This window comes from Bos grunniens, chromosome 20 (genome assembly GCF_055505025.1).
Source record: "Bos grunniens cultivar Pamir isolate PY7600 chromosome 20, Bosgru_T2T1.0, whole genome shotgun sequence".
Lineage (NCBI taxonomy): Eukaryota > Metazoa > Chordata > Mammalia > Artiodactyla > Bovidae > Bos > Bos grunniens.
This window is the reverse complement of record NC_141184.1, coordinates 3,712,937-3,728,977: the sequence shown is the minus strand read 5'-3', so window position 1 is coordinate 3,728,977 and position 16,041 is coordinate 3,712,937. Positions and strand designations below refer to the sequence as shown.

Sequence of the window (16,041 nt, the reverse complement as noted above, 5' to 3'; positions counted from 1 at the left end):
TTGCTGCCCAGGGCTACCAGGCCGAGACTGAGCACCTCTGAGCCTCGCTCCTCATTCTCTGGCTCCTCTGAGAGGTTAGAAGGCTCCGTTTCCGTGATTTCAGTGTTTCCTGTGCTTTGGCAGTTTCTGGTTGTTCAGTGAGCTGAGGAAATTACTATGACACTAATAAAACCACAGATGTTAATTAGTTCTAATCGTTGAACTGCTCTGCCTTGATATATTAGAAAGACTTGGACAAGATACCCTGCGGGGTGCATGTCTTCAAGCGCAGTTGCTAAGCCCCGTCCAACTATTTGTGACTCCATAGACTGTAGCACGCCAAGCTCTTCTGTCCACGGGATTCCTGGGGCAAGAATACTTCAGTGGGTTGCCATTTCCTTCTCCAGGGGATCTTCCCAACCCAGGGATCGAACCCATGTCTCCTGCATTGGCAGGTGGATTCTTTACCACTGAGCCACCAGGGAAGTCCATATTGTTGGTGGGGGACCAGGGTTGGAGAGTTTGGTGCTCACTTGTGTGCATTATTAAAAAAAAAAAAATCTGAGAAATCTTCAGGTGGAGGTGCTAAGGAGAAAGCATTCCCATCCAGGCTGGTGAGGTTTCAAATGCTTTGTATCCAGTTTGCTTCACCCCAGCTTCCTCCCACCCCACATAAAGCCTCCCTTCTCGCCGAAACAGTATCCAGATACAGAGGTGAATGCTGGTGTTTCTACTCTTGTGAGGAGTGAGCAGTAGGAATATGAACGGTTTTCTGGATCTAAGGACAACTCCTCAGCAAAGAAGAGCTAACTGCAGGCTCAGACTCTCTGCCTCTCCCAACTGCTTCGAACCTTCCCCTGGTTGGACCTGAATCCCAGGCTCACGGCCCATAGAAAGGCAGGCATTTTTTTGTGTGGGCGGCTTCGCGGAGACAGCCACACAGCATGAAATGTGCAGGCCTGAGCCCCGTGATGCTCCCCGGGAGGCTGTTTGTCTGTTGGCATGAAGGAGAAGGAGTCCAGGGCAACCAGCTGCAGCTCCCACCAGGGAGGGCGTGTTCGAGTGAGAACAGGAAACAAATAAGCCCAGAGCTCCTCTCCATGACAAATCCCCAAACATAGCCTCCCGTTAGGAGGAAAATGCCGAATAATAACTCTGACGCTCCCCACGGAGCAGTGTCACAGGTCTTAAGCCTCTGCAACTGACAACACGGGATGGTGACTTCATGCTAAGCTTGGACTTTGTAACGTTAAGTAACAACACGATATTGAAAGTGACAAGCAGACGCTGCCTGGTCCCCACCGGATACTAATCGCTGTGGTAGGAGGAAGCATCCGGGCCATAAAAACTGTCATCTGTTGGCGTGCGTTCCTGTTGCAACCAAGTCGGCCACATTCCTTGTCCACACATGTTTCAAATCAAGCAAGGGATATAAATGAAAAAAAAAATCTAACTCTGATTCTCTTTCAGTTTGGCAGAGTGACAGGGACAGTCAGCTGTCCCTGACAGTCCAATACCAGCTCCCTTCAGATTGGTGGGCGTTCTGGGTAGAAGGAGGCTGCAGTTGGTGCGACCAGCTCCCTTCAGATTGGTGGGCGTTCTGGGTAGAAGGAGGCTGCAGTTGGTGCGAGTTTACTTTGTTGGAACCTAGGGGAGGAGGGTGGAGATGTTGCCGAGACGTGCTTTCCTCTCCCACCTGGTCCACACCTGGCTCCTTTCTCTGGCCCAGGAATGTGATGTCCCAGGAACTCCCACAAACACTCTTTCCCTCTTTCCCCTGCAGGGAGGCACGTGAGGACTTCCTGACTCAGCCTCCCGTCCACCACGAGTCTCTTGGACCATTGTACCCCCACTAGAATGAGTGCATCTGCTCAGGGGATGGTTTTCTTGCATTTCCTCTGGGAGATAGCCTTTCTTTCCACACCCTAAAGCAGAAATGAGCTGTCTTCTCAAATTGGTTCAACGTCAAGAGGAACGTGCCACAGCGAAAATTACTTCAGAGCAAAACCTCTCTGATTCTCCCTTTTTTTTTTCTTCTTCTTTTGCCAAAATCTTGTTGGCTTTCAGTTTTTATGTTTGTGGATACAGGTGTGGGGAAGAGGGATCTTGAGAATGCTGGGCATCCCTGGTAGCCTGGAAAATGATGCTGCTGCTCAGAAGTAACACACTTCAGAGCCTGGAAAGTGGGCAGGCTCATCAGCATCTTGTCCCCATGCCAGGTCTCCTAGGAGAGCAAAGTGCACATTCTGACGGAGAAACAGGTCAGCTCCAAGGGCACCATGTGTGGTGTGGAGCCCAGGCAGCCTTCACCGGAGTACAGGTGAGGTCCCCCCGCCCTGGGGAGCCACAGCCTTCACCGGAGTACAGGTGGGGTCCCCGGCCCTGGGGAGCCACAGCCTTCACCGGAGTACAGGTGGGGTCCCCGGCCCTGGGGAGCCACAGCCTTCACCGGAGTACAGGTGGGGTCCCCCCGCCCTGGGGAGCCACAGCCTTCACCGGAGTACAGGTGGGGTCCCCCCGCCCTGGGGAGCCACAGCCTTCACCGGAGTACAGGTGGGGTCCCCCCGCCCTGGGGAGCCACAGCCTTCACCGGAGTACAGGTGGGGTCCCCCCGCCCTGGGGAGCCACAGCCTTCACCGGAGTATAGGTGGGGTCCTCCCGCCCTGGGGAGCCACAGCCTTCACCAGAGTACAGGTGGGGTCCCCCTGCCCTGGGGAGCCACAGCCTTCACTGGAGTATAGGTGGGGTCCTCCCGCCCTGGGGAGCCACAGCCTTCACCAGAGTACAGGTGGGGGTCCCCCCGCCCTGGGGAGCTACAGCCTTCACCAGAGTACAGGTGGGGTCCCTCCGCCCTGGGGAGCCACAGCCTTCACCGGAGTACAGGTGGGGTCCCTCCGCCCTGGGGAGCCACAGCCCTGCAGCACGTGTGTTCAGTGTGCAGTCTCCTCACCTTCTGAATGAACCTCTAAGAAAATGGTTTTGTGATTTTTAGTATTTATTTCATATATATGACCTGTGCTTTCACCTCCCAATTTTACCCATTTGCTCTTATATGAAGGAAGTGTGTCTTATTTTTTCATAACTCGTTTCTTGGGATTTTTCTGATTCTAACTGGGTACTCTGCAATGCCAGCCCCATCACCCAGATCTGTGTCAGGGGAACACTCTATGTCTTAAGATGATGCATACATGAAACCTTCTTTGCACTCCAGGACTCAAGACATTCTCATGCTGTGATTTATAAAGTGAAAATGAAAGCTGCTCGGTCATGTCCGACTCTTTGTGACCACATGGACTATACAGTCCATGGAATTCTCTAGGCCAGAATACGGGCATGGGTAGCCTTTCCCTTCTGCAGAGGATCTTCCCAACCCAGGAATCGAACCAGGGTCTCCTGCATTGCAGGTAGATTCTTTACCAACTGAGCTATCAGGGAAGCCCTAAGTTTGATGTTGTTATTGAAAACTGTCAAATGTCCAGAACACAAAGAAAGTAGCCCCTTCCTTGCCCCGTAGGAGGGCACGTGCTGTAGTATCTTGGAAATATGAACACACGACAGGTTAATAGACTACTTGGTCTTCTGCCCCGCTTAGGTGGACCTCCCTACTGATGTCCCCAAGGGCAGTCCCTCCACCCAAGGAAGCCCTGGCCTTTCACTGGGCACCAGGCATCCCTCAAGAAGCAGGACTGGCCCATCTTCCACTCATTTGTCTCAGCCACCAGAGTAAGGGTCAGCAAATGTTTGCTGGTAAAAAGCCAATTAATATGTTCAGCTGTGTGAGCAATATGGTCTCTGTTGCAGCTCTTCAACTGTGCATGTAGTTCAGCAAAGTTGCAATGGCCAATAAACCATGAGTGAGTGGGCATGGCTGTGTTTCAATAAAACTTTATTTATACCCTCTGAAATTTGAATTTCAGATCATTTCCATGTGCCACCAAATAGTATTTTTCTTTTATTATTTTTTTAAAAAATTAAAAATGTAAGACCCATTCTCAGCTTGTGGACCAGGCAAAAACAAGACATTTTGTCAACTCCTGCAAGAGACTAGTGTGAAAACAACACAGTAGTGTGTGTTGGGCTCAGCTTTTTAAACTCATCTTTCCTGAGTTGGGTTGTCAGGCACCAGCGAGAATTCTGCTCATGGGCGAGGTCAGAGAGGCTGAGACACCATCATGTGGTGACTAAAATTTCAATTAATGGAGCTAAATGAAACTCCTGTGAGTATATTTAGCCAAATGAGCCATCTAAATGTTTCTATCGAGAATTAACTAGATGACATGTGTACACAGCTTTCTAAAACCTTGTGAAACTGCAGATAGGTTTATCAACACAACTTTTCAAAATTATTGCTGTTTTTGATGATGAAGCTGTTTTAGATTGAGTCAAATTACATTAAGACATGCTGTTGATGCAGGGCCTTACATTTGAAAATCCTGTAAGGCATGGGAGAATATTGTTCATTTGGGAGCTGTTGTCTTATTTTCCTACATACGATACTGATTACATTTTCTAGTTTGTTGTTTCTAAATCTTGTCCTTGGCAGGCCATTCCTTGTTTGGCAATTTTCCATTACTTTTACTTAGGAATGCATATTCATAAGATACTTCACTATTTTGAAGACATTCCAGTGTAAAGAAGGAGAGGAAAGATTTCTTCCTTTAGTTTTATATAAAATATTATTGACACTTTTAAGTCCCTGTGACATTTGTAGTCATCCACTCCCCATCCCTGAAATTTTCAATTTTTCAGAAATGTTCAGGAAATATCAAGCTTTAAAAAAATTTTTTTTTGCTTAACATAGAGAATTAAGAGAATTACACTTTATGCAGATTCTAAATTCAACTTGGTTGGAAGTTTTTTATCGAGTCATTTTTTTTTTTAAATCAAATCCCTTTAAGAGAAGGACATAACCTTATTTTATTTTGGGATGCTGCTGCTGCTGCTAAGTCGCTTCAATCGTGTCCAACTCTGTGACCCCATAGATGCCAGCCCACCAGGCTCCTCTGTCCCTGGGATTCTCCAGGCAAGAACACTGGAGTGGGTTGCCATTTCCTTCTCCAATGCATGAAAGTGAAAAGTGAAAGTGAAGTCGCTCAGTCGTGTCTGACTCTTAGCGACCCCATGGACTACAGCCCACCAGGCTCCTCCGTTTATGGGATTTTCCAGGCAAGAGTACTGGAGTGGGGTGCCATTGCCTTCTCCGTATTTTGGGATAGGGTTTATTTAAATCAAAGATTTTGATCTTGTGCTGTTTTTGTAGAATAATTAGGAAACTATAAGAGTAGGTTAAGCTTCCAAGAAGAATGTTTAGGATACATTTTAATACGGGCAATATTCTGGATGCTGCTTCAGAGGAAGACTGGGGTTTCTTGCTCACTGCCGCTGTGATTCTTATTTAAGGTTGTATCTTGGTTTAAGGTTGTCTCTGTGTAGCTGAGGACTGAAGAATTGATGCTTTTGAACTGTGGTGTTGGAGAGGACTCTTGAGAGTGCCTTGGACAGCAAGGAGATCCAACCAGTCCTTCCTAAAGGAGATTAATCCTGGGTGTTCATTGGAAGGACTGATGCTGAAGCTGAAACTCCATTACTCTGGCCATCCGATGCAAAGAGCCAACTCATTAGAAAAGACCCTGATGCTGGGAAAGATTGAAGGCAGGAGGAGAAGGAGACGACAGAGGATGAGATGGTTGGATGGCATCACCAATTCAATGGACATGAGTTGAGCAATCTCTGGGAGCTGGTGATGGACAGGGAAGCCTGGCATGCTGCAATCCATGGGGTTTCGAAGAGTTGGACACTACTGAGCGACTGAACTGAACTGTGTAGCAATATCAGGCCTTTCTGGCCAAGGCTGTCATGGTGCCAGAGGTCCCTGGCGAGTCCTCTTTCTCAAGCTACAGGCGAGAGTCTGTTTGCTTAGCTGGTCAGAAGAGGTTGTGGACAGGCCAGAGGCTGGGGACTCATGGCTCTGCTGGCCATTTTCCTTTTTGACTCTGTTTCTTCATCATCCATCTCACCCCTGAAAACAGCAAGCTTTCTCACAAACACATGCCTCTGGTCACAAGGGGGACTGGGTGGGAGACTGTGGCTGGACCAGTTCAAATCCATCTCCTCCAGTGGGAAACTTCTCAAACCACATGGCTTGGTGGCCCTGAGCCACCCAAGTCATCCGTGTGCATAGAGGCAGCAGGTCAACATTACTAACCAAGTGGGGCTGCCAGGACGCTCCACGTCCAACATGTTAATTTCTTGCCACTGCTCCCACGTTGTTTTCTGCATCATTTTAAGCATCATTAAAAAACCGACAGAATCCCTTTATCATTTTAAATTGCACAATACTGACACTATCAGCCAGCATTCTGGAGAAAGTAAAATGCCATTATTCCAATAAGGAATCATTCCAATCCATGTTTACACGCATTTCTTCAACCCATGTCCGTGAGTGCTCACTTGTAAATAGCTATAGTTTATTACTATTGGCTCCAATTAATTATTGATTAAATACGATCATTTGTGGAACATAGTTTCACTTGGTGAGCAGAGTACAACTTTACTTTTAAAAAAAAGATCTATTGGTTTGAATCTAGCTTGAGACATTCAACTTTCTTTTTCATCTGTTTATTCCATTCTCTGTTAATTGTTATTTTTTTCTTTCAGTTACTTACACTATATACATTTCTCTATTATTTTCCATTTTCACTTTTTAGGGTCATGTCGATTCAAAATGATGAGAGAGGGAGCTTCCCCATCATCGATGCCAACTTGAAACTTGAACCTCAACTAATACAGACGTTGTAAAGCTGGTGATTCAGGCAGAGAAACCACATGAGGCATACAGGGCACAGTGCAGGATAGAAGGAGGCTTCAAAAATGGGAAAGGTAGGAAGTGAAGCCCCAGGGGCAGGTGGACTCTTGTCTAGGTGTGACAGGCCAGGCATGGGAACCTTGTTCTGAACCCCCAAATGAGCCACTGTGTCTATGACCAGTCTGTGATCTGATTTCAGATTTCATCTATAGGTGTCCCATTGGGTTTTCACAGGGAGAATGCACAGGGTGTGTGTGTGTGTGTGTGTGTGTGTGTGTGTGTGTGTTACTGCCCATGTGTTCTTGAATGTGTATGTTTGTGAGTGGGGGCATGTGCATGTGTTACTGAACCAAACTTGGGTACTTACCTATGCAAAGTGAAGCCAGTCTCCTGACACCAGCTTGTGATGAAGGAAAGTGCAGTTTATTGCAGGTGCCTACCAGCAGTCCAGGCAGCTTGTGTGCAGAAAGCTGAAACTCCCTGATGGGTTTCAGAAGACCATTTTTAAAGTCCAGGTGAGGGAGGGGGTCAGAGCATATATAATCAGCTTGTGCACAATTCTCTGGTTGTTGGTGGTGAGGTAACCAGGCTAACCTTATCAGTTGTCAGGCAACAGTATGTCTGAGTTCTACATGCTCCTGGTCATCAAGTGCGTCATTTCTTCCATTCAGTTGGGGTTTCCACAACTGTAAAACAACTCAGGAAAAGTGCATCATATTCTATTATCTGGTTATGATAGGAGCTAAAGCAGAGGACATGAGGGGAAACAAGCTAAAGCTGAAGACATGGGGGAGGGGTCCATACCAGGAAGTCCTCATAGGGTCCTACTCCTTGCTTACATTTGCATGTATGTGTTTGGGAGTGGGGAGAATAGTCATAGTTTTTAATTAAAAGTATCTAGTTTGAAAAGTATCTAGTTATCTAGTAACTATGGCAACAAAATCATGACAAACAGCATATTAAATGACAGAGACATCACTTTGCTGACAAAGGTCCGTCTAGTCAAGGCTATGGTTTTATAGTAGTCACGTATGGATGTGAGAGTTGGACTGTAAGGAAGGATGAGCACCAAAGAATTGACCCTTTGAACTGTGGTTTTGGAGAAGACTCTTGAGAGTCCCTTGAACTGGAAGGAGATCCAACCAGTCCATCCTAAAGGAAATCAGTCCTGAATATTCTTTGGAAGGACTGACGCTGAAGCTGAAACTCCAATACTTTGGCTACCTGATGCGAAGAGCCAACTCATTGGAAAAGACCCTGACGCTGGGAAAGACTGAAGGCGGGAGAAGGGGACGACAGAAGATGAGATGGTTGAATAGTATCATTGACTCAATGGAGATGAGTTTGAGCAAGCTCTGGGAGTTGGTGAAGGACAGCAAAGCCTGGTGTGCTGCAGTCCACGGGGTCACAAGGAGTCAGACATGAACGAGCAACTGAACAACAACAAAGAGGAAAAGTTATGAAGAAAAGTTTTGACAAGTATCAAGTGTGATGTCATGAGAGATGCGCATGAACGAGGAGAGGGGAGCTAAAATAATCAAAACTTGGTTGCCGCTAAGAAATAGCCACATAACCAGTCTCCAGAGTCATCATCATTTCTATTATGTGATAGACAATTGATACACAGATATTGAGCACATGAAACAATAAATCAATTTTAAGTCAGACTAAGGCTTTAATTCAAGTTTCTAATTTTCTAACATCTGGAGAAGGATATAAATTCTTATATATGTATAAATATAAATTTCTATATACGTATAAATATACATGGGCCTTCCCCGGTGGCTGAGATGGTAAAGAACCTGCCTGCAATGCAGGAGACCTAGGTTCAATCCCTGAGTCAGGAAGATCCCCTGGAGAAGGGAATGGCTACCCAGTCCAGTATTCTTGCCTGGAGAATCCCATGGACAGAAGAGGCTGGTAGGCTACAATCCACAGGATAACAAAGAGTTGGACAAAACTGAGCAACAATTCTTTTACACTTCCATAAGTGTATATATGTATTGTTTTTATACGTATGTGTGTGTGTGTGTATGTATGTGTGTGCTACTTGCTCAGTCATGTCTGACTCTTTGTTACCCTGTGGACTGTAGCCTTCCAGCTCCTCCTCTGTCCATGAGATTCTCCAGGCAAGAATACTGGAGTGGGTTGCCATTCCCTTCTCTCTCTCTCTCTCTCTCTCTCTCTATATATATATATATATATATATATATATATACAGACATAGATGGGGCTTCCCTAGTGACTGAGTGGTAAAGATTCCACCTGCAATGCAGGAGTCACATGCTCAATCCCTGGGCCGGGAAGGTCCCATGGAGGAGGGCATGGAGAATCCTGGGCCTCCTATCCTAGGCTGGAGAATCCATGGACAGAGGAACCTGGTAGGCTACAGTCCATAAGGTCGCACAGAGTCAGATATATATATACACACACACACACACACATATGTATATACACACATACATATATGTATATATACACATACATACACAGGCCATTTAACCTGCAGAACACAGTTTGTAAAATAAATATGAACTTAAACATCACTGAAATTCAGGAAATGCTAATTTAGGCAAATCCATTTCTTTTTTTTAATCATGATCACAGCTGGTGTCCAGATTAGGCTTTGGAGCCTGTTCATTCTATGAACACCACAGAACATATATGTGTCCTTTGTCTTGGTATGTGCTTGGGGAACTCATTTGAGTCTAGGGTCTACCACTGCGTACATAAAATAAAAAAGTAGGTGACTCTCATTAACCATTTTACTGTGGGAAGTAATATGTTCCAGCCAGAAGGGTGTTTTACTGTAACATTCAAGATAACAAACAATTCACCAAGCTTTGTAACTTACAGGGTCACTCTTTGTGCTTTCCTTATTGTGTATTTCCTAATTTCTCCTGTTAGTGAAACGAAGATGTAATATCAGAACCAGTGTGCTCGTTGTAGTAGTGTTAAAAAGGGCTCTGCAAGCCGGACTGTTCCAGGTTATATCTATGTTTATATAGATTATAGCGTCTATGTTATAAAGAATTGAAGACAGCCATCGTTCATTTCCGTAGCGGAAGACGGAAAAATTCAACTGCGCGCTATTGGAAGGGTCTACATTTCCATGGGCGGAGCAAGATCACAAGGTCTTAGCATGTAGCTGAAGCACCAGGCTCATGCATCGTCCACAGTCTTTCTTCTATGCATTGCCTTGTCACTACTTAATAATCGCCAAGTCAGTGTCCATATCTTCCCACGCCCAGGGTGTCTAAATCCTCGCTGAGATCACACTTGATCGCAGAACCATCCTCTTCCTCTGTGCAGGCCCTGCTACTGTGTCTTTCAGGAGGAAATAGCAGTTCTTAAGCTCATGGAGGTTTGCTCTGGAGGGTTGTGGAAGCAGTGAATTAGCAGTTGATGCATGCAAATGCAAAAGTGGTGACATAAAGGCAACGATGTAAGACAAAGGGGACCTCCAAGGTCTGGCTAGAGAGTGACGTTATCACTCTGCTGTGAACTGGGGCTCCCTGAGGGGGAGGAGTGGTTCTTTTTTGCAGCCTGGGATTGGACTCTAGCCATGCCAGGTGGAATGATTTAGGTCTGTGTTGTAGAATTACAAGGACTACATTTATAGAGACAGGAAATTGAGGAGCCTGGAAGAGCAGATCCAATGCCGGGAACACAAAGGGCCTGGAAGGAGATATAAGACAGGAGCAGACCTGAGCACATGGAAGACCAGTCACCGAGGTCTGGGGTTATGATCCCAGAGGCATGGGCTGAGTCTGTGAAACAGCGTGCAGCCCTGACCTGAGTAACACTGTGCTGTGCGCATTCAGTCGCCCAGTCATGTCTGACTCTTTGCAACCCCATGGACTGGAGTCTGCCAGGCTCCTCTGTTCCAGGAATTCTCCAGGCAAGACTACAGGAATGGGTTACCATTTCCTCCTCCAGGGGATCTTCCCAACCCAGGGATCAAACCTGAGTCTCCTGTATCTCCTGTGTTGCAGGCAGGTTCATTACCCTGAGCTCCCTGGGAAGCCCAGGTCATCCTCTGACCTCTCAGCAATTGTCAGATTTTGGAGTAAACACAGACAAAGACACTTAGAAATCAGTGAGGCAGTAATTATCCACTCCATGGCCTTGGTGCTGGGTCAGGACACAGAAAAACAGTCTTAGTATCAGATTTACAAATTACACTGTCATTTCACATGCTTGCACCAATTACTGAGTAAAAAGTCCCAATCCCAGTCGTCAGGTGCTCCAATCAACGCCTTGTGTGAAAATACTGCTGGGCGGTGGCCCCAGGGACTCCGTGTGGCAGGACCAGCTATGCTTGGAGTTGCAGCAGAGAGCAGAGAGCTGATAAGATGGAGGGATGTAGGGGCCAGCCTGGCTTTAGACAATAGCGTCAAGCAACTACCATGTCAAAGCTGCATGTGGAGAACATCATCAGGGTGCAAGGACTCAGCGGGAAGGAGGGCATAAATGAGTTCTGCCAGGTCCAGGACAAGGCACTGAAGAGAAACCCAATAGAAGGTTGGGCTAGTCCTCTAAGACCCCCAGAGGCCCCAGTCAGGGAGCCAGAGAAAAAGCAGGTACTTTTCTACTCAGCAATGAGGGGCCTGAAACCAGTAAAAGAGTGGAGGCAACAAGGAGCCAGAAAATCCACACAGAGGGAGGGGGTGAAGACACATTATGTAACCGCTGGCATCCAGGTCTCAGGGCGCATGAATCCTGAGACCGGGATAGGGGAGTGCCCTCAAACGTACCCAAGCAGGGAGCTGCAGGAATGCTGTCTTTCTCACTCAGGTGTGTAGGGTCTGAAATTTGTTTTAAGATCACAATGCACAGTACACATGAGAACACTTGTTTTAAATGAGAAAATAAATCACAACAAATCATTAGTTAAGTCGAAATATTAGCTTAAATGGAAACACAGATAGATAAAAGGGTGAAATGCTACAGATCTATTTTATTTTCCTGTCATTTTGGAGGGTGTAGTACTCATCTTTTCAAGTGACTGTGATTTCCATAAAAAAAAAAAAACTTGCTTGCCTAAATTTTATTTTTCTATTGTTGTTGTTCAGTCACTAAGTTGTATTCCACTCTTTGTGACCCCATGGACTGCAGCACACCAGGCTCCTCTGTCCTTCACTATCTCCTGGAGCTTGCTCAAACTCTTGTCCGTTGAGTTGGTGATGACATTCAACAATCTCATCCTCTGTCGTCCCCTTCTTCTTCTACCTTCAATCTTTGCCAGCATCAGGGTCTTTTCTAATGAGTCTGCTCTTTGCATCAGGTGGCCAATATACTGGCGCTTTAACATCAGTCCTTCCATTGAATATTCAGGGTTGATTTCCTTTAGGATTGGCTGGTTTGATCTCCTTGTGGTCCAAGGGACTCTCAAGTCTCTTCTCCAACACCATTTTTCTGGCTGAATATAAAACATGCAGCTTCATCTGGAACAGTCTCTGCCATTTGTAGTGTTGAAGTGGGTGTGTGTTCTGCAAACACAAGGATCCTAATAAATTCTGTTTCAGGAAATTTCCATCAAAAGTGGAAAAAAGATTATGAATGTATTTCTAAATATTATTGCTGCTTTTCTGACAACATCCCTGATGAGGGGGAACATCCACTGTGATAAGGAAATCTGCTTACAACTTTACACATCTGGCGATTGGAAGACGTTCCCATGGACGACCTTCTAAGGCCATGAGATTTGAAACTTTCCTCCTCTGTTACCGCAGTCTCTGGTGCCAACACTTATGGGAACTTTTCCTCTCACAGGACCTTGGCCTGTATCTTTGCTCATGAGCTGATGGCAGGGACAGCTTCCAGTGACTAAATTATTCAAAAAAATGACCACAAAGTCATCATGGATTTGCTGTTGTCGACTTGACGTACTTAGTCACTCAGATGCCTGCAACTCTTTGGACTGTACGGACTGTCTACAGACTCTACGGACTGTAGCCCACCGCGTTCCTCTGTCCTTGAGATTTCCCAGGCAAGAACACTAGAGTGGGTTGCCATTTCCTTCTCCAGGCCACCTCCCTGACCCAGGGATCAAACTCCGAACTGCAGCTGGCAGACAGATTTTTCTTTTTACCACTGAAGATCAGATTAAACTTCTGGCTAAATGTGTCTTTAGAGCAGTTCCATAGACTAGATAAGGAAATTGTGGCCAATAAACACCCCCAGACACTAGGGGAAGGTGTAAGCCCTGGTGGGCTGCAGCCATGGGATCCCAAAAAGTCAGCTATGACTTAGCGACTGAGCGCACATGTTGAGAAATGCAGACGCGTTGATGATAGACTGGGCCCTTCCCAGGAGGCTCAGATGGTAAGGAATCTGCCTGCAATGCAGGAGGCCCAGGTTTGATCCCTGGGTGGGGAAGATTCCCTGGAGAATGGAATGGCTACCCACTTCAGTGTTCTTGCCTGGAGAACCCCATGGACAAGAGAGCCTGGCAGGCTATCGTCCATGGGGTCACAAAGAGTCAGACATGGCTGAGTGACTGACACGTTAGCATTTTATGATATGTCACTCAAAGCAGAGACACAGAAAGACTCTTAAGTCAAGCAAAGTCTTATTTTTGACCAACAGTGACCCAAAATAGGCATCCATGGGTGTGCATCATGGAGACAGAGCCAAGGGTCAGTGACCAGATTGAGCTGGAAAATGTAGATAAAAATGGATGCATGCATAGCATAGTGAAGGACAGGGCAGCTTGGAGTCCTGCAGCCCAAGGAATCGCAGAGTCAGACGTGATTGACTGACTGAGTAACAATAACAGCAGCTACAGCACCACACACTTTGTGGACGTTGATTTCTATTTCTATTTTGCAAGAGATGTGGGAAACATCCTGGCTGGCCACGTGGGTCCAGGTGGGTGAACGGGAGGTTGCTCCGTGCTTGAGATTGGGACCTGACCTGCTTTCTGACTCTGTTCAGACCATACACCTTCTCCGAGTCTGCTTTGTCAATACCTGGAGACAATATTCCAGTACTCTTGCCTGGAAAAGCCCATGGACGGAGGAGCCTGGTGGGCTGCAGTCCATGGGGTCGCGAAGAGTCGGACACGACTGAGCGACTTCACTTTCACTTTTCACTTTCATGCATTGGAGAAGGAAATGGCACCCCACTCCAGCGTTCTTGCCTGGAGAGTCCCAGGGACAGGGGAGCCTGGTGGGCTGCCGTCTATGGGGTCGCACAGAGTCGGACACGACTGGAGCAGCTTAGCAGCAGCAGCAGCAGAGACAATATTCCATGTATTTCACCTTCTGTGCTGTGCTGGCTGAGGAATTCCAGCCGTGAAGCGGTGGCTAAAAGATGATATTTCTCCCAGCTGAAACCAGGTGCAAACACGTGACCTGGACTACTTCCTCAAAGATCACCCGGGTAGGCTCACACCACCAGCGGACAAGAAACTCAGCACCAGGAGGCAATGACGTGAGGCCTAGTTCACCAGCAAAGCAGCACTCAGCCTGGCAAAAGGCCGGATGCCATGGAAATGATCTGTGGTCAGCGACTGGACTTCCCAAATAAACGAATCACTGCCTGCACAGGCATGCCTCATCTCCAGCTCTGCATCACCAGACCTAGGACAGCCATACTCGTTGAGGGGGAACTAATCCTTTTCTGATGAGGAAACTAAAAGAAATTATTTACAACAGATTTATAAGACTCAGAAGGATGTGCAGTATTATTACTCAGTGCACTAAATCACATTTCTTCCAACCTACAAATCACCCCCTGGACAGTGTGGTATTCTAGTAAAAGCCTTCTTCCCAGGGGGACTTGGGAGAAAGAGACAACTTCTGGGAAGATGAGAGTTGCAATAAAAGTACTGTAGAGGAGACAGAACTGAGTCAGTGGAAAAATAGCTTGTTGTTATTTCCCTGGAGTAACTTAACAGAGATAATTGCATACATATATAATATTTGTAGGAGCTCTCAGCCTGACACTGGTAAACACTGCCTCCGAAAACGTTAATCATAGTCATCATCGTAATATGATTAATGCAATGATATTTTAATGGGGTTGGGGATTTGAGAATATTCACATGACAGGAATGAAAACAATCAAATGTTTAGAAAGTAGATCTAACGAGCAAAGGCCAACTGGATTGTGATGGCTGAGCTAAGAAGGGAGATAGGAAACCGAGTGAGCCTGGTAGACACACTGGATGAGCAAAGAGGAAATGAGTGAGAGATGATGACAAAAAAGGAGCAGTTAAAGCTAGAAAATACCTCAGAAACTATATTTGGAGGCCTGCCTGATTTGCCAATGAGAATACATGAGGCTAAGGCCCAAAATCTGTAAAAAAAACCCCCAATTTTTAAAGTGTATCGATTGCCAAAGTGGAAGACCCTGAATCACTCCTCTATCACAAACAGACCAATGACATAGTTGGAAGGGGAAAACGGGCCTTTTGATTTCATGATTAATTAGAAATTAAGGAACTCTATTGTATAGATTGCATATATATGGGAATGATGCTGAAGCTCCAATACTTTGGTCACCTGATGCCAAGAACCGACTCTTTGAAAAACACCCGGATGCTGGGAAAGATTGAGGGCAGGAGAAGAGGGAGACAGAGGATGAGATGGTCAGATGGCATCACCGACTCAGTGAGCATGAGTTTGAGCAAGCTCTGGGATATGGTGAAGGGCAGGGAAGCCTGGCATGGTTCAGTCCATGGGGTTGCAAAGAATTGGACATGACTAAGAGATTGAACAGCAATAACAATTATACCGATGCTATAATTGAGTTCCCAAACATCTCAACGAATGCCTTTCCTATCTTTTGCATGATGAGAACCAGGGCTCCATGGTCGGTTTGGGATGGACACAAATCAGAGAAGCTGAGCAGTCCCTTCCAGTCCTGGTCGTGGAAGGTTAGCCAGGCCTAGCATTTTATTGCAATCAGGAAGACTCTGTACTTTCATTTCCCTCTGGACTTGGATGTGTGCTTGTATTATTTTCCTTAGATACTTGTCAGCTCAGCAAGAAGAGCCTCCCTAACGCAGGACACTTGACTTGGCCAAACCTGCACTGTTTTCCTTATCAAGCAGAGCGCTTGGGAAGCACCCACTTTGCATAATGGAGTGCTTGGCACTGAGATCCCACACGCAGCCGCTGGATGGGTCAGCGCGCTTGTTGTTCTTCAAGGGGATGCATGCTGAGTTTTGAAATTGCACCCTGAGCAGTTTATACACGAATCATTCTTGTCTTAATACACATCGGTTTCAATTGCTAACACGTTAAAGA

The 16,041-nt window shown here is 46.3% G+C and overlaps 1 long non-coding RNA gene across 1 annotated transcript in view; it reads left to right on the top strand.

The window, feature by feature from the left end:
* The first annotated feature begins 2,022 nt into the window (after positions 1-2,022).
* The window catches only part of LOC147350044 (uncharacterized), a 33,915-nt gene continuing 19,896 nt past the window's right edge, over positions 2,023-16,041 (top strand). The window contains exons 1-2 of the long non-coding RNA XR_015149150.1: positions 2,023-2,299; positions 5,398-6,858. This is a non-coding gene — a long non-coding RNA (uncharacterized LOC147350044). The remainder of the gene's footprint in view (positions 2,300-5,397; positions 6,859-16,041) is intronic.